This window comes from Lethenteron reissneri, chromosome 53, assembly GCF_015708825.2.
Source record: "Lethenteron reissneri isolate LAM-NWPU_2019-01 chromosome 53, ASM1570882v1, whole genome shotgun sequence".
Lineage (NCBI taxonomy): Eukaryota > Metazoa > Chordata > Hyperoartia > Petromyzontiformes > Petromyzontidae > Lethenteron > Lethenteron reissneri.
The window spans coordinates 4,785,135-4,806,463 of record NC_083831.1 but is presented as its reverse complement, the minus strand read 5'-3'; the positions used below and the strand labels follow the sequence as shown (position 1 = coordinate 4,806,463).

The 21,329-nt window shown below is 50.5% G+C and overlaps 1 pseudogene; it reads left to right on the top strand.

The window, feature by feature from the left end:
* The first annotated feature begins 1,391 nt into the window (after positions 1-1,391).
* LOC133356296 (serine/threonine-protein kinase VRK1-like) lies at positions 1,392-18,430 on the top strand (annotated as a pseudogene).
* Positions 18,431-21,329: the final 2,899 nt, after the last annotated feature.

Genomic DNA, 21,329 nt, shown 5'->3' with positions numbered 1-21,329 from the left:
AGTAGCAGCAGTAGTAGTAGCAGCAGTAGCAGCAGCAGCAGCAGTAGTAGCAGCAGCAGTAGTAGCAGCAGTAGCAGCAGTAGTAGCAGCAGCAGCAGTAGTAGCAGCAGTGCAGCAGTAGTAGCAGCAGTAGCAGCAGCAGTAGTAGCAGCAGCAGTAGCAGCAGTAGTAGTAGCAGCAGTAGCAGCAGTAGTAGCAGCAGTAGCAGCAGCAGCAGCAGTAGTAGCAGCAGCAGTAGCAGCAGCAGTAGCAGCAGTAGTAGCAGCAGCAGTAGCAGCAGTAGTAGCAGCAGCAGTAGCAGAGCAGCGTAGCAGCAGCAGTAGTAGCAGCAGCAGTAGTAGCAGCAGTAGCAGCAGTAGTAGCAGCAGTAGCAGCAGCAGTAGCAGCAGCAGTAGTAGCAGCAGCAGTAGCAGCAGCAGCAGCAGTAGTAGCAGCAGTAGCAGCAGTAGTAGCAGCAGCAGCAGTAGTAGCAGCAGTAGTAGCAGCAGCAGCAGCAGTAGTAGCAGCAGTAGTAGCAGCAGTAGCAGCAGTAGTAGCGCAGCAGCAGTAGCAGCAGCAGTAGTAGCAGCAGTAGCAGCAGTAGCAGCAGTAGTAGCAGCAGCAGCAGTAGTAGCAGCAGTAGCAGCAGTAGTAGCAGCAGCAGCAGTAGTAGCAGCAGTAGCAGCAGCAGCAGTAGCAGCAGCAGTAGTAGCAGCAGCAGTAGCAGCAGTAGTAGCAGCAGTAGCAGCAGCAGTAGTAGCAGCAGTAGCAGCAGCAGCAGCAGTAGTAGCAACAGCAGCAGCAGTAGTAGCAGCAGCAGCAGTAGTAGCAGCAGCAGCAGGAGCAGCAGTAGCAGCAGCAGTAGTAGCAGCAGTAGCAGCAGCAGCAGTAGTAGCAGCAGTAGCAGCAGCAGCAGTAGTAGCAGAGCAGTAGCAGCAGCAGCAGTAGCAGTAGCAGCAGCAGCAGTAGTAGCAGCAGTAGCAGCAGCAGCAGTAGTTAGCAGCAGCAGTAGCAGCAGCAGCAGGAGCAGCGCAGTGAGAATCACATGAGAGAGGCAGGACATTCACGCCGGGGGAATACGATGAGCTGTAAAGCTCTTTCACAGCTGCCCCCCTCCTCCCCCCCTATTCGTGCACATTGTGTGTGCAATTACCGCTGTTTGTAAACAACAACAAACCATAAGGAAACACAAAACATTACATAATAATCTTATATATATATTTTTTAAAACCAAACCTCCCCCCCCCTCCGAGCATAAATCGCACGTTATAAACCGTACACCGCATAGGGGACTCGTGCCGTCTCACCACTTCCGATTGGCTTCCGCGCTTCACGCGCTCGCGCAACGGACCAATGGGAGGCGCCGTTACGTCGCGGCGTGCTTATCCGCGCTGGGAAATGTGAAGCTGGGATCCTCCCCCCCCCCCCTTCCACTTCCCCTTCACGGCGGCTCCTGCCATCTTTACCCGCCGACTACTCTTCGGCCCGCCCGCCAGCCCGCCTGCTCGCAGCCTTCTCACGGTGCCTCTTTCGCCCTCACAACGAGGGGGAGACGTTCCTCCCCCCTCACGGTTTCCTCGCGGCCGTCTGTGCGTCGCGTGCGTCGCGTCCTGTCGCGCTCCGGTTCGCGACGACGCCGCCGCCGCCGTCGTAGTTGATTTACGCGGGAAAATCGTGCGGCCTTCCCCGCAGCCTCCGCTCTCGGTACCTCCGTTTTGGTTTCCTCACTAAAAAAAAACCCATTAACTCGATGGTTATCGTTCGTTTTGAGGGGATGAGGGGATGAGGGGGTAGGGGTACACACGACCAATCATAATTTTCTGGGCAGGTAAATCGAGTACCTGTTGGAAGTCGTCTAGGCATTGCCATGCGAATGTGGAATATCCGCCAGTGGTTTGCAAACATGAGTTTATGACTAAAGTGGCCACATCGCTGGAGACATGTAAGTACGGGCTCCCGGCATAGAAATGTGGAATTCGCCACATGTTGGACGGCTGATGTATGTATGTTGAACTTCCTTCGCACCGTACGTAGCCAAATCGTGTTCTTCGGAAACTAAAGCAAGCTAATGTCGGTGAGTCGGCATTGTTGTGCTGTACTCTCACGTCGTGCTATGCCCCCCCCCTTCTCGCACTGACCGGCGTGGTGACTGGTGAGGCAGGTGCAGGCAACCCCCCCCACCAGAGGTCCTCATCCAGCAGTGGCTTCACGAACTCCGCCACAGCGAACGCGGTTGCTTAAATCTGCCTCACTCTCATGTCAGACGATTTAGTGCACCGCTGCGTTTCCAGTGGTGCGCAAGCATAGTTAAATGGAACTTGACGCATCGACAAATATAATGGTGTGAGGGAGGGCCATTGCCCGAAACGTCGATAATAGACTTTTTCTTTAAAAGTCCACAACTGTTATTGACGAACGTGAGTTTAAATGTGACGTTTGAGTGCAATGTCACATAATCTTAGGTTGTTTCGGTAAAGTCACGTAGGTAAAACATCAAAATTAATAAAAAATAAATAAAGATCACGACGTTTCAGAGGCAACACAAGTCTCCGTCCTGTTGCCTCCGAAACGTCGTGATCTTTTTTTTATTAATTTTGATGTTTTACCTACGTGACTTTACCGGAAAAAACCTAAGATTATGAATCCTTGCAGTCACGAAAGCTTCAAATCTAGATGCAATGTCACACTGACGCGTAATTTGTTATTGGATTATGATGACAGTCTTCAGCAATGTTTCCCAGGTCCAGTGTCTGGGCAGGCGTAGGGGACATTCAGAGTGCAGCCGGCGTGTCCCATTTAAGCCACCGATTGCTCTCAACTGGCTGTCGCATCCATTACCCGACTCGTCTGATAGCAAGAACATTTGAATCTTTTATTAGAATATTGATTAATTCTGGAGAAATCCGATGAACTATGAAGCTCTTTTTCACAAGTTTATTTGGGGGGGGGCAGAAAATGAAAAGTATCGCCTCGATTTCCAATGTGTGCCGCTGGACGGGATGTCACGGGCGAAGCTTGGCGGAACTATCGGCATCATCAGGCGCGTCGTGCTGTGCACGGCTGTGGGGGGGTCCGCTTTAATGGTGCCCGTGTAATAGTTTACAAAACAAGTTGATAACAGTTGTCAGTCGATCAATTGATTTAACCGTCTCACCCCTAGATCAGTTTCAGATTTAGGGGCTAAACCCGGGAGCCCTAACCCAAGTTTAGCTTCGGGTTGGGTCAAGAGAATGCCATGGATTTAGAAACGAGTTCATATTTTCTATACACATTAACAATGCGTTTGTAAAGGTGTTTTGCTATGCAGGTATTGTACCGATCCTTGTGGCGATGTGAAATTTACATCACCATCTGAAAGCCTTCAACGTACGAGCGCTTGCTTGGCGGCCACCTCTGTTTTTGTTTGGTTCCATAAATTTTATTGCAATTAACCGGAATGACAAGTGATTAACCGGTGTGTACTGCCCCGCTGTGAGTGTGATTAGAAAGTTGGAAATTGATGAAAACATTAAACAGAAACCCTGAAAATTCTGCATAAGAAACGTGGAATTACAATCGAGACGCAGAAGGGGAACGGTAGAGAGTGGTGACGTGGCTATCGCCACCCTCTACTGCACAGGACCCTCCTGAACAAGAGTCGTGAGACTCAATGAGGTTACTGGGTCAACGAGTGGAACGGGGAGAACTTACAAACTCAACACGTAGACTTTCGCCACCAATGCCATAATAAAGGTTTTTCTTATGGATGATATTTTGGGTTAGATTGTGTAATATTATTAAATCCACCACCACCCGACACAGCCAATTAGTAAGGTTTGTGACGCAAACAATGTGCTTATTAATTACTACTTCAGCACAACGGTGTGTAGAGAGTGAATTCACAACATTTACAATTCGAGTACAACGTTTCAGCAAAACAAACAGTTCATCGTCTGATGAAGCTGATTGTAACGTGATCTAACCCCAAAAAACCTTTGATATGAACTTGGAAACTTACCAGAAAGGTGCCCAAGTCGGGAGTCGAACCCAGGCCCGCGCTGTGAAGCACAATCGTTACCACTGCGTCACCCTGCCTCCCACACATCTCCAGTTTTTAATGGCTCAAATGCTTTTTTTACCATTTCGAAAATAAAAGTTGTTGATTGTCAAGTTAGAGCTATTGCATCGACATTGCATCCACTTGTTTTGAGTGTGCACCTGTAGCATCCCTTGTGTCAATCCACAGCTGGATAAGGGCCTCATGCCGTGTGGATTGTCTTCATAATTTGAACATACTTCACCAAGCTGGGTGAAGTAAGGATGCTCGTAGTAACTACATGCTACACTACAACAGACGATTTTTGATACACACCGCCCTCAATTGACAACGGAGCAGCACCGCAGCAGCAGGACTGGGTCTGGCTTAGCTTAAGAGAGCCGACGACATTGGTGGCATTTGCTTTGGTTTTAAGTTATCGGTTTGTGTTTTTGCATCGCAGCTCGCGCTGCCGAGCACTTAACTCGTGTATTCCGCAGAAGTGTCCCATTATTTTCAGGTTATGCCCAGAAGGAAGTAAGTGGTGGGCAGGAAGTGAGTGGTGTGCGTGGGAGAGTGACGGCAAGCGCACCAGTTGTAGGCTGGTGATCGTAGGGTAGGCAGATGTGGAGTTGAGCTGCGTTCCAACAGTCGGTGATAAGAGCAGCTGGGGTTAGAATAGAGGTTGTTGCCTCGGTCTGGTTGGGTGATGTTGCGAGGGCTAGTGTGGCTTGGGGTTCAGTCAGGGTCTGGTCAAATAGTGTTGCTTGGGATAGTGCTAGGGTCGGTTAGCGCATGTGGCTAGGGATAGTGCTGGGGTCTGGTTGGATGGTGTGGCAAGGGGTCGTGGAAAGGTGTGCTTGGATAGTGTCACTTGGGGTACTGCTCGGGTTTAGCTAGTGAGGCTAAAAGAGTTTGATGTTGCTATACAGGCATCCCCCACACCTACGACCTAATTGGTTCCTGGATGACGGTCGCAAATGGAGCCGTCGTCAGTCGAATCCTTATTTCCCATAGGCACAATGTTTCCATTTTGGTTCCGTTCCTGGAAACCCATTACCTAACAAAAATAGCAAAATTGACCACGAAAATAAATGAAATAACCCTAACAAAATTTTTGTAACTTAACATTACTTTTATAAACATGTATTAAATAAAAACAGACACATTTGAAAATCCTTAGTACTGTTCTGTATGTGACTCATATTTCCTCCTCTAAGACAGGAAAAGGCGAACATTTTTTTATTTGAATAAAATGTTGTAAAAAGTGATGAGCGTTGCAAAAGAGACGCTGCGTTCGCTGGAGGTGCAGCTGCAGACCGAGAGGCTCCACTGTACATAGCCGTAGAGCTGAAAAGCAAAGCGGCGCCAATCGTCGGTAGCAGTCGTTAGGCGGTCATTTATACGAGTTTTGTGGGGGTCTTACTATAAGAAAGCTCATAAAAGTGGGGGGGGGGGGGGGTGCAAGTCGAGCCGTCGTTAGTCGGGGGTCACCTGTAATGCTCTGGTATTGGCTCGTGTAATGAGGGTTAAGGTTATGGCCTGGGTCTGATTAGCCGGTGTAGGTCGAGTTAGGGGAAAGGCGAGGATTTGGCTAGCTGGTGTAGCTAAGGTTATGTGTAGTGTTAGACTAATTAGCTCGTGTGGATAAAGTTGTGGGTAGTGTTAGACTGATTAGCTCGTGTGGATAAAGTTGTGGGTGGTGCTAGATTGATTAGCTCGTGTGGATAAAGTTGTGGGTGGTGCTCGACTGATTAGCTCGTGTAAATAAGGTTAGGGGTAGTGCTTGGCTGGTGTGGGAGGCTTCGGCGAGGGCTGTTGTATTGAGGCACAGGGAAAACGTCGTCGTTTCCCACCCCAGCCTCTCCGTCATCGTTACTCATGAGCTGGCGGTCTCCGCTCTCCCTGCAGATGGCGCCCAAGAGGAAGGCCGGTGGCCTGCACAAGCTGCCCGAGCTGCTGGCGCCCGGCGAAGTGCTCTCCGACGTCGTCAAGAAGGAGTGGAAGCTGGGCCGAGCCGTGGGCGAGGGTGGATTCGGCCGTCTCTACCTCGGTATGGTGGGGCAAATAGGGGGGTGAGGGGGACAACCGGAGGGGCGAGTTGGGGGGTACAACCGGAGGGACGAGTAGTTGGGGGGGGGCAACTGGAGGGGCGAGTGGGAGTGGGGTAACCGGAGGGGCTAGTGCGGGTGGGGTAACCGAAGGGGTATGTGGGGGGGAACAACCGGAAAGGTGAGTGGGGGGGTCACTAGGGGGCTAGTGGGGGGGACAGACGGGCTAGGTGGGGGGGTGAATCGTTCCATCGCTACTTGGTGCCAGTGTGAGCTGTCCGGCTAACTGCGCTCGGCGTGTTTGATGACGGACGTGTCGATCTTGCGTTGTTGTCATTTGTTGATTTTGTTTTAGCCGCCCAGAACACCTCCCAGCCGGTCGGAGAGGATGCCGACTATGTGATTAAAGTGGTGAGAATAAACCGTGTATACTTATTCGTGCGTCCGCATCCACCCTGTGCTCGGCCACCGCCGTTGCAGGCCACGGCATGTCCCCCCTTCTCTGCTTATTCCATCGCACTGTACCTATGTAGAACTTCTTTCACACCGTACGTAGCCAACCGTGCTTATTGGAGGTGTGGAAGGACCACAAACTAAACACAAAAAGCAGTTCTGGAGAAATGTGTTTTCAACCTCGATCATTTAAGTGAACAGCTCCAGTAGCTTCCTAATATCGGAAGGAAGAGCGTTCCAGACGGCCGCAGAAAGTGGATCTGAAAGCTCGCGATGGGGTAAACCGTCTGCTCCACTTGGAATTGTATTCCCCTCTTTGCATCTTTTCCTCTTGTTATGACGGTAGTGATGATAAGCACCTTGCTCAATTACACCGCTTAGCGATTATAACTTATAGTACTGGGCCCGTGGACCTGTGCTCGGCAACTGATTATAAACTAAACAAACACTCATTCATACCACACACATCAGGGTTACGCGTGTATATACATGCTTACACGTATGTATATGTGCTCGGGATGACGTTAAGAAAAATGTTAGATGTTTATGTTGCGTAATTTACATGATATGTGACGTCAACTTAACACCTCTTCATGGTACCCAATGCCACGCGATGCCCTTTTTGGTGGGGAAAACGTGGAAGTGACATCGTCATGAGTAACAGAATGTGACGTCATCATATGTATGTATGTTGAACTTCTTTCGCACCGTACGTAGCGAACCGTGGTAATCGGAGGTGGGGGGGGGGGGAAGGACAATAAACTAAATACAACAAGCAGTTCTAAAGAAATAAATATCAAATCGATCTGAAACATTTGTATACAAGATCGATTTTCAGATTTATGAGCACCCACCCCATTGTGTGGCGTGTCGGCCTTTATCGGTGCTCGCTAACGGCACTTGCCCCAACAGTCTGTTCAGACTATACGGGGGATCTTCAGCGTTGTTTGGAAGGCCCCGGCATAACATCATGATTAATAAAATATCACTTTTGCCATCGTCCACACAGGAGCCTCATGAGAACGGGCCCCTCTTCACGGAGCTCAAGTTTTACCAAAGAGCAGCGAAACCCGAGCTCAGTGAGTATTGCCGAGCTGTCACAAGCCACCGCCGGTGCCTCGTGTTCGCAGAAGCACTCGCTAGGCCGTGCAGCCACTCAAATCGATGCAACATCAACTTCCATCGCTCACACCGCTATCGTCAACAACAACAGATGCCATTCGCCACTGAGTTGTAGTGACGCCACTACGGCACTTGTGTGAATCACGCCAGGTGCACTCCGAGGCCACGTGAATTGTTGAAGGCTAGCCGGCAGGAAGTCACGGGACCGACCCAGGTGCCATGGGTTGACTTACAGATGATCGGCAGGTGCACTACCTGTGCCCCCTACTTTACCAACTTCCTGGATTTTAGCTGCCTGGCACTCCGTTGTTGTGAGCCCTCCACTGTTGTTGGAGGGCGACTGCCTCCAATTATCCAGTAGCATCCTCACGGTCCTCCATAACGTCATCACCACCACCACAACGTGACTACATCACCAGCACTACCACTCTACCACCGTATCATCATGCAGCTTCAGTCTACCACTACCAGCAACGCTAATACCGTTGGACAGCCGCGTAGCTCACTTATGCCTGACGGTGGGAAGCAAGCGCCTGGGTTCGATTCCAGACACGGGCGCATTTCCGCGCCAATAAACCGGGGCGGCCTGCAGGGTTCGAGCCGTGAGCCTCTGCAACAACAAGTGGCGAATGCGCGAACCGGCCGGACCGTGTCGCCCGCCCTAGAAGGTGCCGCTAGACCGTTCTATAAACCATTGCCGCTATCATTTGTGTGCTCCTCGCTCACTCCCCTACCTTTATCTTTCCGTTTCTGTTGCACCCTGCCCCCCTCCATTCTGCAGTTGAAAAGTGGGTGAAGGAGAAACGTTTGAAATTTCTTGAGTTCCACGCTACTGGGGCATGGGGATGCTGGAGAAGAAGGGCAGCGCGTGAGTTGTGATGTCTGACGCTTCGGATAAGATTATTATTATTTCTATTGTTTTTGGTGGTTTAGCCAGGACAACTTCACTGAGTTTCGAGACTGATTTTCAGGAGGGTGACGACAGTTATTTTTGCTCTGATTTCTATTTTCTTCATTGCTATACTTTTTGTTTTTACTTTTGTAATTTTTACTGACCCAGGTGGTCACTCTTGCAAATTAGACTCATCCTGGTCTCATGAGTTCCCCTCGACACGGTTCTTATCTTATTTTATATTTACACAAAGCGACTTCACTGAAGGCGCTTAACATAGTAAAGACAGTAGATCGTGCAAGGGTTACTAAATTAAAACCATTTTTAAATCATTTATATTTAGTTCGCATGCTTGCATGCTTGCGTGCTTGCGTGCTTGCGTGCTTGCTTGCTTAGGACCGTGCAAATCTTTCGGTCGTTTTTTAACCCACTTCCCGTGATCCAATCGAGCTGACATTTTCCACACAGACTCGTTGTGCCAGACAATTAATGTTCGTGAAAAAAAATTCCCAAAATTTTACACTTTTTAGGCAAAAAAAATTTATTTTACATATATTCAAATAGAACTCATTCTTGGCTTTGGCTGAACGTCACAGTGTAAGAGCGCAGAGCGTAACCCCTCCACAGGCCGTGGCGGAGTAGCGCAGTTGGTAGTGCCCTCGCTTCCCATGCCAAAGGTCGCGGATCGATCCCCGCGTCCTCCACAGGCGAATATATTTTTAAATCCTTTATATTAAGTTCGCTGCCACGCATATAAAGGATTTATAGTGAAAAACTTTGTTTTTACGGGTTATACTTATTATTTAACCAGGCAAGGCCCACTGAGCTATATGGGTCTTTTACAGAAAGCGACCTGGCCACAAATGGTAGCTCACCGAATTGTCTTAAGTGCAAATTTACAGCAACCAAATACTCTAAAAGCATGTTGATTTTAAATATGGAGGGAAAAACCGAAGGACCCTGAGAAAAATCCACACGACGATGGGGAGATGAACACGCAAACTCCAAATATACAGCAAGCGTCAGGGTCGGGATCGAACCCACAACCGCCGGTATACCTGGAGAGGTCGGTAACATCTCGCCATCGCAGCGCCGCGCGGTTGAATAATGGGTGGCCTTAATAGAGGGTTACTTAGGAGGGGTCACGGTTAAGCGAAGCACACTTGATACTTGACCTGATGTTGCCAATGTCTCTTTTATATGCACTTTGACAGAATGCGCTTCATGGTGATTGACCGTTTCGGGAGCGATCTTCAGAAGGTACTGGAAGAGAACGGCAAGAAAATTCCTCGGAAAGCGGTCCTGCAGCTCGGGCTGAAGCTGGTACGCACCTTCACATGCCTCACTGCTGCTGCCACTGCCATTTGTTAACGCTTTCCAGCAAAGTATGAAAGTGTTAAAGTGCATAAGCTCTGTCTCGTTGTCTAGCCGAATGTATTTTTGACTGTCCGTCTGTCCATCTGTTTATCCATCCAAAGGCGGTGGTCACCTCATCGCGTGGCGCTTTCAGATGCGCTTCTGCGGCCGTCTAGAACGCCCTTCCTTCTGATATTAGGAAGCCACTGAAGCTTTGCACTTTTAAATAATCTAGATTGAGAACGGATTTTTTTACAACTGCTTTTTGTGTTTAGCTTGTTGTCCTTGCCACGCACCTACGATTAGCACGGTTGCACACGTACGGTGTGAAAGACGTTCAAAATGCATACATCCATCTGCCCAACTGTCTTTTTGACTCCATTCATCTGTCAATCTATCGTGGGGTGTCTCAAAACGAGATGCGTTTTCTCCAGATATTTTGGTTTCTTCCAAAGGCGCGCAGCCTCCGTCTCGTGCCAAACGATCAAATGTATACAATCTCTATCATCGATGCATTGAGTAGTTTGCCTCCTGTGCTAGTTGACACTATAAAGGCCTCCTTAATTGTATTATTATTTAGCTTGTTTTCTCAGGAAAGCCTCACTGAGACCCAAGACCCTATTCTGGAAGGGTTCTGCCAAGTTTTTTGTAGTCGGGGTGTGATGCTACTGCGTGAAATCCCAATTGAGCAATTTTTAAGGTAATTTCTCAGCATTCGGATGTTTGGCCAATATCAGTCACCTTCTATATACAGTCTCTAGTCCTATAACGCTGTAGTCGTAGCGTTTCTGAACAACATAACGTTATGGAAAAATCGAGTTATAATATATAATATAGGGGGTAAAGCACATTTCTGCGATAACACGTGAGATGCGTACGCAGGTCAGACAAAGACGGAGGCGCGTGGGTAGCATCTAGTAGCATCCAGCAGCATCCCACTGCCTCGTGCAACGCTACGCCGAGGCCGTCGTACGACCGCTTAATTATTCCTACTCGTGCGACGTAGTTCCGGTCGCTCAATCGCGTTATATCCAATTCACATTCGCGTTATAAAAAATGTGCTCCCTCATGCGTTCGTCGCATTATTCCCAATTCGCGTCGTGAAAACATGCATGCATATAGAGCAGGACACCTCTTGAAAGTGAGTCATGAGGCCCGGTGATGCTGTGCTGGCTAAACGAGTGATGTTGTTTATCACAGCTTGACATCCTTGAGTACATCCACGACAATGAGTACGTGCACGCGGACGTCAAGGCGGCCAACCTCATGCTCGGCTTCAAGGATAAAAACCAGGTGCCCGACTGTGTGCATGTCTCTCTGTCTCTTGTGTCACTCCTCCACTGTCACTCTGTGTGTCTGCGTGTCTCTCTCTTCCACTGTGTCTCTGTCTCTCTGTGTCTGCGTGTCTCTCTTTGTGTCTCTGTCTCCAGCTCTGTCTCTGTATCTGTCTGTATCTATGTGTCTCAGTGTGTCTGTTTTGGTCTCTGACGCTTTGTTTTTTTTGTATAGTCTCTGTGTTTCTCTTGGTCTCACTATGTCTGTCCCACCATGGTTCTCTATCACTGTATCTCTGTGTGTCTTTCTGTTTTGCTGTCTCTGGGTTCTGCAACTTTTTCACAGTCTGGGACAATGTTAGCGATGTGTTTCCCAATAAAGTAATTTGCGGTGTAATCTTTCAAAATCGCAAAATGTAGACTGTGCCACTGGGACAGTTGACCTAATCTTCTTTAAGCGACATCATGGAATCCTTCACGTCCACCGTGAATCGCTATTTTACGATTTAAGTACAACCCAAAGTTATTAACTAGGGCGGCCTGCTGTATTTGAGTGGTGAACCTCCGCGTCAATCTGCGAACGCGGCGCTACCGCCGGAGCCCCCTGTGTCTGGACGTGTTTATATTCACCTCCTCAAAGTGCACCTGCCTGGCACGGGCGCCACGGTGACGTCACCACGACTTCGTGGCTCATGTGTGGAGCGGTAGTGTAGCGGTGAGAGCGCTGCGCTACAAACCTAGCTACCCCCGTTCGATTTCCGCTCACAGCCAACACCAGTGACGAATTTTTGAACCGGTCCTGTGCCTCCCCTAGGTTGACTCGGCCTAAATTGATTACTTGGTGCGTCGCCACTCAGGAGACAAAGGCAGCCGAGCGTGGCGCTGGCCACCCACCCCCTCGTGTGCCTTTCCGGCCTTCATAGGTGCTAACAGCACTTGCCCCAACAGTCTGTTATGGCTATATGGGGGGTTTAAAGGATATCGACTGAGTACCAAAATGACAGACTTGTTTACCTTTGGACTTAGGTTAGCCTGGTGGACTATGGCCTGGCGTACCGCTACGGCCCCTGTGGGTTCACAACAAGTACAAGGAAGACCCCAAGCGCTGCCACGACGGGACGATTGAGTTCACCAGCATTGATGCGCACAAGGGAGTAGGTGCGTATGTGCCCCACGGTCAGATCGCCCAGGAACGCACCCGATCTCGACAGGTCTCCGGGTAGTAGATGGACTGATGACCACCATGCATGACACGGGTGTGTTATAGGCTGTCGGGGATAGGTGGTGAGTGCGACAGAGGGGAAGTGAGGGGGAATATCCATTCCTGTACTGTACTTCTGCTCTCCCGCGCCTTCACGGGTGTGGGGAGACCCTCATCCAACAGTGGATTCACAATAGGGTGGTGGCTGCACACGTCACGTTTATGGCAATGGAGTTAATGGGACGGAACGTGAAAAGCAGACGATACAAATGAGACAGGCAGTTGACAAATGCGACTGTCGATGCTAAGGTTTCACACGGTAAGCAATATCCTAACCTATAATCACATTAGACAACCAGACCCCAACCACGCTAGCCCTGCCTCTACCCTAACCATAACCACACTGGACACGCCCAAACACTAGCCGACCTCTACCCCAGCTTCTACAAAGACACTAGCCACCAAGGCGCTAACCCTGCCTCTAACCATAACTACACTAGCCACCACCCAGATGCCAGCCTCCCTCTACCCCTCACTGTAACCAACCTGGCAAGCCAAGACGCCTTGCCCCTGCCTGTATCCCTCACCAGGCTAACCACCCAGACGCTAGCCCCGGCCTCTACCCCTCACCCTAACCACGCGAGCCGTGTCCCCGTGCGTGCAGCCCCGTCGCGCCGCGCTGACGTGCAGATCCTGGGCTACTGCCTGCTGCAGTGGCTGTGCGGAAAACTGCCCTGGGAGGACAACCTCAAGGATCCCAACTACGTGCGCGACGCCAAGATCAGGTGACGCCCTGCTACCACACAAATCCAATAACAACAATAACAACACTCGGGTCATTGTCTTCGTGACTTATTGTGCACCGGATTGCCGGATTATAATATCATTATTTAAAATAGCTTATTTTTGCACATTCTTGAATAAGATGTTTGAGGTGTTGTGTCTTACGTTTTTTGGTTTTTAATTTGTTTACAATATGAAATTGGCATAAATAAACATACAAAAGTATAATATCCTCTTGTAATAAGTTACTGTATTTACTGTATTGTACTTACCACTCCAATCTCGAAGACTCTGCATGGGGTGATGACAGGGGGTGTAGAATTGGAGGTGGTTATTCAGTCGGAATCCAACTTCATCAGTTGTGATAGAGATTTGTCAGATTGGCCTGGGACCGCCGGATAATGTTGGACCCCAGATAATCGATGATCTACTGTATTGCCTATTATTCTATCGCTGGTCTAAGAGGGATTTAGGTCCGTTGTCGTGGTGAGGTTGCACCACTCGTGCCCCCTACCACTACCCCGTAGCAGCCACAATCCTTTGTCTGGCGGGGTGAAGGGGCGGGGCCTAAAGAAGTGGGTGGGGCTTAAAAAGGAAAGGCGCGGAGATGGAGGAGGAGGAGGAGGAGGCAATGGGGACCTCGTCAGGAAGGGATGGGGCCTACGGAGTCGGGGGGCGAGGTCTCAAGAGAAAGGGCGGGGCCTGCAGAGGTTGGACTTCCCTGTTGATTTAAGGCCATAGAAGCAGAGACTCAAATAACGGGCAGCAGCATAGCTATGGTGCTGCAGCTGCGGCCACAGCCACGCTGAGTCTTGGGACTAATTATTCGGGAGGTTCCTGACAAGTTTTTTTGCTGCTGCTGGGCCATGTCCACACCCCACACGGCTGTTGCTGGATACCGTGTGTGAGTCTCTCGCTGTCTGCCTCACTCGTAGGTTCAAGGACAATATTCCTGAGCTCATGAACAAGTGTTTCCCCCCATCGCAGGAGAAGCCAGGTGCGTGCGTGTGCGCTTTACACAGAGCTGTCCTCTGCATCGGTGTGCTTTGATGCGTCGTGTTGTGCCATTGAATGTGTTGGTACTTGTTGGTGTGTGTGTTGTTCCCGTGTTGTGGTGTGTTTACGTGTTGTGGTGTGTTCACGCGTTGTAGTTTGTGGTGTGCGTTTGTGTGTGTTTGAGTCTTTGTGTGTGTTACGGTGTGTTGTGGTGTTTCCTTGTGTTTGCTGGGGGTGTCAAGCTGTGTCTTTGTGCGTTCATTGGTGTGTGTGTGTGTGGTAGACTGGTTTTGTGTGTGTGTGTGTGTGTCGGCGCTCCGTGGCGTTCGTCGCCCCGCGTTGGGAGTGCGCCGTGGCGTTTTTGGCGTCGGTTCACCGCTCCCACGCGGTGCTGTGTCCCCGCCTCCGCTCTGACCCCACTCCCATACCGGACATCTGTGAGCTATATTACAGCCCATTGGATTCCTCCGGCAAAGATGGATATTCTGATGATTATTCACTCCCGCAGCCGAGATTGCCGAGTACATGGCGTACGCCCACGCCATTGGCTACGAGGACCGGCCCGACTACCAGAAACTCCGCACCATCCTCACCAGGGGCCTGCGGGCCATCGGGGGCAAGGAGGACGACCAGCTGACCTTCCGCTTCGGTCCCGCGCGCACCGACAGGCCCGCGGCCACTTCCGCCAAGCAGGTTCGCTCATTGAGCCATTCATTTGTTCGTCCGTGCATTTGTTAAGGTGTCTATTTTTAAGGTGATCTCTAGTCGTACTGGAAGTGCAGCAGACCCCAGTGGGTGGCTTTATTTCATGGTCAGACCCATTGCGCTATGAAGCTCTTTCTTTTTCAATGGGGATGGCGGCAAGCGAGTTGCATGGGGAGGGAGGGTTTACAGGAGCTGCATGGAACAAGCGCACGATTAATACACAAACAATAAACACCCAGAACTATGTGCAAAAGAAATGTAATGAGCAATCTATTTTAACCTTTTTTTAAAAATAACTTGAACAAAAATTTGTTGAGTCTTGCCACCAGCCGTTGGATCGAAGTGCCCGGTCCTCTCCGGTAAGCGCCTAACAGCGGCACGACTTTACGTGAAGTTGAGTTCGTGGATCGTCATTACGAGTGTTGCCGTGACCCCGCCCCCTCCACCGCTATAGACAGACAGACTTGCAGAGCTCACGTGTTCAAGCGCTCGACCTTAGTGGGAAAGCATTACGAAAGATAAAGGGGGAAAGAGATGCACTTGAAAAAGGGGGGCTCGAGGGGGAAAGGGGGGAGGGAGTAATGGGGGCACACTGACTGCCGGGCCCGAACCGTCGACCTGTGCGGCAAACTGCGCTACTGCTTGGCCACTATCGTCGCTCGGCTCTTGTACGTACGCAAGTATGTTGAACTTCTTTCGCACAATACATAGCCAACCGTGCTAATGGGAGTGCAGGGGAAGGATAACAAACTAAACACACAAGCAGTTTGAGAGAAATTCGTTTTGAATCTCGATTTAAAAGTGCATCGTTCCAGCGGCTACCTCATATGAGAAGGAAGAGCGTTCCAGATGCCCGCAGAAGCGCACCTAAAAGCGCGAGATGACTGGAGTTCACGTGATGGTTTATGCTCCTTGACGAGATCGGCAGGGTGTTGTGATTCATTTGTGGCAAGCACTTTGCGTGGAATGAGCACGACCTTAAAAGTTATTAACGACTCGTCGCCGTCGTGGTGGTGGTGGGGTGTGACTCATTGCAGCGTTCGGCCGGGACCGCATCTGCCCGGAGGAAGCAGCAGCAGGAGGACGGGGCGGGCGAGGTGGTGGTGGAGCCGTTGAGTAAGAAACGGCAACGGTCGCCCGCAACTACTCCCTCCTCCCAGGCGGCCGCCGCCGCAGCCGCCAACGGTCGCGGCAGAGCGCGGCCGCCCGTGTCCTATGCCGAGCTCGACGAGAGCATGGAGGAGGACGAGGAGGAGGATGAGATCCGTCTGCTCAAGTCGAAGGCTTCGTCCACGCGCGCGAGGAAAGGTGAGCGGCGGGCAGAGGTGCGGGGGTGTCATCGTGATGGTGGGGGCGGTGGTGGTGGTGAGTGGTAGGGAGGAGTTGGCACAGTGGGCACAGCTGGTCCATCTTCTGGTCATATTAGTCAGTGGCACCATCTGGGTCTGTCCCGTGACCTGTCGGCGAGCCTTCAACACTTTGCGTTGCCTCAAAGTGCTTTATATGAATCTCCTGAAAGTGAACCTGGCGTGGCACAGGCGCCCTGGTGACGTCACTGTCACGAAGTGGCGACTGGCGGGTACTGTATTGGTATTAGAGGAATGGAGGAGGGGGAGTGGTGGTGATCGTGGTGGGGGAGTAGAGTAGTGCTGATGTTGGTGGTGTGGGAGGTAATGGTGGTGAGTGATGGTGATGGGGAGTTGTAGTGCAATTTGTTGTGGTGAGTGATAGTAATAATTAGAATAATATCAACTTGTGACGTTCCGCATGACTTGCGAGGAGGAACCACAGACGGGCAGGTTCGCAGCCACGCGATCAGCCGACGTTACCAACAGTTGCCCAAACTTTTCAGTCCTCGATTGTAAGGTGTTGTCGGCCAATCAGCGAGTGTTTACATGCGAGAGAAAACCAGAGCACCCAAATAAAACTGAGAGGGAAACACTATCTCATCAACATGGAAAAGGTGGAGCACATTTTTGCTGTAATGCCTTCTCATGGCGAGCCAGGGTGTGACTCCGCCCATGGAAAGGGAGCTTCTCAGCATTTGTGCGGTGATCAAGCAACCCTCGCTGCCTCCACGCTGCTGCTGCTGCTGGATTACAGGCCACTTGCATAGCCACCACTTTGCCACTTGGGAGTCAACAGCGGCCAGGCGTGGTTGCTGGCCGCTCGCCCTCTCGTGTGCCGCGCCGGCCTTCGTAGGTGCTCGCTAACAACACTTGCCCCAATCCTGTTCAGGCTATATGGGGGATACTTGTCTTTACTAAATCGAGTAGTAAGTACTCTGCGTTATATGTTACTTTATAATAATTACTAACTACGACGTAAATCTTTGTGTGTTGGAAACGCGACTGCCGGTTGCGCAATGTGCAGCGCCTGCTGTTGCCCCCCCCTCGTCGGATGCAGGTGGTGCGGCCCGAGGTCGCAAGTCCGCGGCGGGGAAGGCCAAGGCCGCCAAGGCGAAGGACCTAGCGGAGACCGCGACACAGACGACCCCGAGCCTGGCTCGCCAGAAGCACAAGAGATAAACCCAGAGAGAGAGAGTGAACGGTCATCCCCCTCACTGTCTGTAGCTGCTTGCAGTTGCACCTTTCTGTGCATGGTGCAGCGCTATGGTTTATCCAGAGAGGCCGCGCGGGGAAGGCACGAGGCACGTGTGTGTGTGAATGTTTGTGTATGTTCATGTTTGAATGTGGCTGTGAGTGTGTGTATTCTTGTGTGTAGGTATGAGAGTGTGTGTTTTCATAAGTGTGTGTTTGTGTATTCGTGTGTGGTGCTCGCTAACACCACTTGTCCTAACAGTCTGTTAAAGCTATACGGGGATCTTGTATGATTTTGTGTGCACGTGTGTTTGTAGTCATGTCCTTGTTTGTGGGTATGAGTGTGCGTATGTATTAGTGTCTGCAGCAAGTTGGCACAGTAGGGGACACAGCTGGTGCATCTGATAGTCATCTCAGTCAGCCAACCCATGGCACCTGGGTCTGTCCCATGGCCTCGTCTGAGCGAGCCTTCGACACTTAATATGACGTCACCGCCACTTAGTGGCGAATGGCGGTCGTTATTACGGTGTGTTCATATGTTTTTGTGTGTCTTGCTATGAGATTGTGTGTTCGTGTGTGCGCGCCTGTGTGTGTTTTCGTGTGTGTATTTGTGTGCGGGAGTCTGTGTGTGCACGCGTGCCTGTTTGTGTGTATTTGTGTGCCTGTGGGCGCTTGTATGTTTGTGTGCCAGTGTGTGTGTGTGTCGCCGCTCTTGTTTGGAATGTTCTCTTTATTGGAAGTCAACCTGAACCTGATCCCATCTGGTCCCCGTGTTTCTCTCTGCATCTGTCGACCAGGTTACCCGCACACCCTTCGCAGCTGCTTGGGCCTCCCCCTCTCGGTTTTACAAATCCCTGTTGGACCCCCCCCCCGCACCTTGTGTTTTCACGCGACCTGCCATCACGTTCCTTTTTTGTCAGATCTACCCACCCCCCTCCCCCCTAACCACCCCCGCCCCCCTCGCCGCCACCGTGCGCGTTGGGTCCTGCGAACGTTTAATGCTCAAGGCGTCGTCAGTTTTATTTTGACTTGTTTTTTTTCATACAATAAAAGTTCAAACCGATTTGTGATTAGTTCGGCTTTGTGCAGTGTAACGCGAGTCGTCGTTATTGTTTATTTTAAACTGCCGTGGTTTGGACTTAGACGCCTTGTCAACTGGCACATCCACGCTGAGCCAGCGTGGGGCCCATCACGGCATGGGTGGTTTTTTTCCCACCGGCTATTTGCCGATGAGAGCCAAAACCAAACCGTGCTACGCTTCCCTCGCGCAACTTCTGAATTTTGCTCAAGCAGGGCCAAGCGGCGGCGCACACAACGCGTTCACTGCGTGTAACGTCGGTACGCCGTGGACGGACACGTTGGGGTGGGGGGGGACCCCCTTGGGGACACGGCGTCACCACACCGTCTGCGTGCGTCTTGGTTCGTTCGCAGCGTCGTGCGTGTGATGTCGGTACCCCCTGGGGGGACACGGCGTCACCGTATCGTCTGTGCGCGTCCCGGTTCGTTCGTTGCGCGCGAGGCCAGCGGCTCGGCTTCTGCAATGGGAAGACGAACGGCGCGGTGCAAAATGAACAGCGTGGGTCTGGCTCGGCACGGCCCCCGGCGCGGATCGGGTTGTGCAGTAGAAGAGAGGTTTTATCGGTCGAGTGAGTGCTTTGTGAGTTTGGGGCCAAGCTACCAAAAGAAATGCATTTTTAGGACAAGTCATATCTCACTCTCTTCGTGACCAGACTAATACATCTCTAGGCACGTCTAAGTAACTTTAATAGCAACAAATGACGTTCAATGAAGTGTGTAGAATGTTGCCTTTGGTAACATGGGTGTGCTTTATAGTTTTATGGTAACTGCCGTTTATCTTTATATTTCACTTGTACTATTTGTCTCGTCATTACAGAAGAAAAGACAACTTTGGTGCTTGCCGCAAGCAGCGGAACGTGTTAAAGGAGGTTATCTAGAAAATGACGACACAGAACTACTTCCGAGGTCCTTCCAGTTGGTTCTATTCACACGAGGGTGGCTCCCATGCTCTCAGATGCGCTGCCATGTCAGGGTTCGTCTCCGCTGCAGTCACACCTAATTTATTTTGTAACGGTGGTTCCCAACCACTGTCAACCCCTACCTACGATTAGTACGGTTGGCTTCGTACGGTGCGAAAGAAGTTCAACATACGTACAAATGTACCCACGCAACATCGTCGCAGGCCACCTTGGACAGACAACGATTCTTTTCAAAATTAAAATTACTCTTATTCAAGGTGTGGTTCAATGTTACATAGGAAAGCCATGGACACCATGAACTTGCATTGTTTTGATTGACTATACCGCGACGGGCGGTACGAATCTCGTGTTTCCTTTCTGCAACATTTCCGCGGACCACTTCTCTATGGCTTTGCGGGTGCACCATAGGTTGTGAACCACTGTCTTGGAGCATGAGAATCGACCGATTCGGAGTGAAAAATTCGATTTGCGTGTTTTTTCTTGCGCGTGATCATCGGTGACGGCGCCCGGAACCGTTGGTGCCGCTGTCTTCTTGAGGACGCTCCATTCATTTCGGGCGCGGCTGAAACCTGGATTGGAACCCAGGCTGTCAGCGGTGTTGGCGGTGATGTCTTGGACGCGGTATTGGGTCACCTGAAGCCACCCAAGCTTCCCGTGGAGAGTCTCGAACAAGACGTCAGCAGCGCGGTGAACCCCGGGGTGCTTTGTACCAAGGGCATGAACGCGTTACTCGCTGCTGCTGCTGGTGTGCCTACGCATCGGGGCACAAACAACGACGACGACGACGAAACCACGTTCGGAATTTGCTGTAGCTCCATTAAAGGACAATATCCATGGCGTTTCAGGCCATGTGCAATTGTGGGGGGGGAGCATTTCCCGAAACGTCGCCTATTACACAAAGCCACAGTGTCGTTTACGAACGCATTGAGTTTTTTTTAATGCAGTAAACTGTACAGGAGGATCCATTAATAGATACCCCACTGATTGATAATGGTCCTCGGTTCTCAACGGCTGATTGGATATTGTGATAGCGTGACAACGTTTTCAATAAGTGTATTGCTATTGGGTGGGGGGAGATGGTGCACGTTGAGCGTTTGAAAATAACATTCAGTTTTCTAACACGTAGGCTTTCGCGACCAATATTATTCATAATCAACGTTTTTGGGTTTAGATCGCGTTATTTATAAATGTGTCGTAACCCTCCAATTCTGGCGAATTGCCCGATGATGCTGGATGCAATTACCAGCGAAACGTCGTACTCAAATTGTAAATGTTGTGGCTTCAACACACCGGTGGGCTAAAGCAGTGAACTATTTGTCTTTGTCAACGTGACACATTTTACTGATTGGCCGTGTCGGGTGGTGGAGGGTTACGACACATTTATAAATAACGCGATCTAACCCAAAAACGTTGATTATGAATTCAGTTTTCTCTCGACTATCTCCCTATTATATTTAGTAGGGGTATCTAGAAATGGATCACCCTTGCTATATGTTCCACGCACGGATTGTCCGTGCAAACCCCGAGCCGCCAATGAAAACATTGCATTTATTTATTTTACCAGGCGTGGAAACCATTGATGTTAAGCAAGAGTGAGGTCAGAGTTTAGTGCCAACCGATTCGGAGTAAGAGATGTCCATAACGCCGCAGCCAATTCTTTATCGGCCAACCTCGCTCCCCGGGATGTCAACAGACAACGTATTTTACTATCGAATTAAATTATATTAAAACAACACTTGATTCTTTACGTGCAATGCAGTCGTGAACACGTCTAAAAAAACTACAACATAAGCAGACCATACCCCGCTATCGATCTGTCTCCACGTAAGAACACTAAAATATGTATTTTGCACAAACCCCTTCAGCCACACGACCTACTCGGAGTGACTTCTTTCGCAGGGTTGCTTTTCATTCACCCTGGACCGGTTTAGACATTCAGTGGCTCATTGGCAGTGGCGGCTGCTG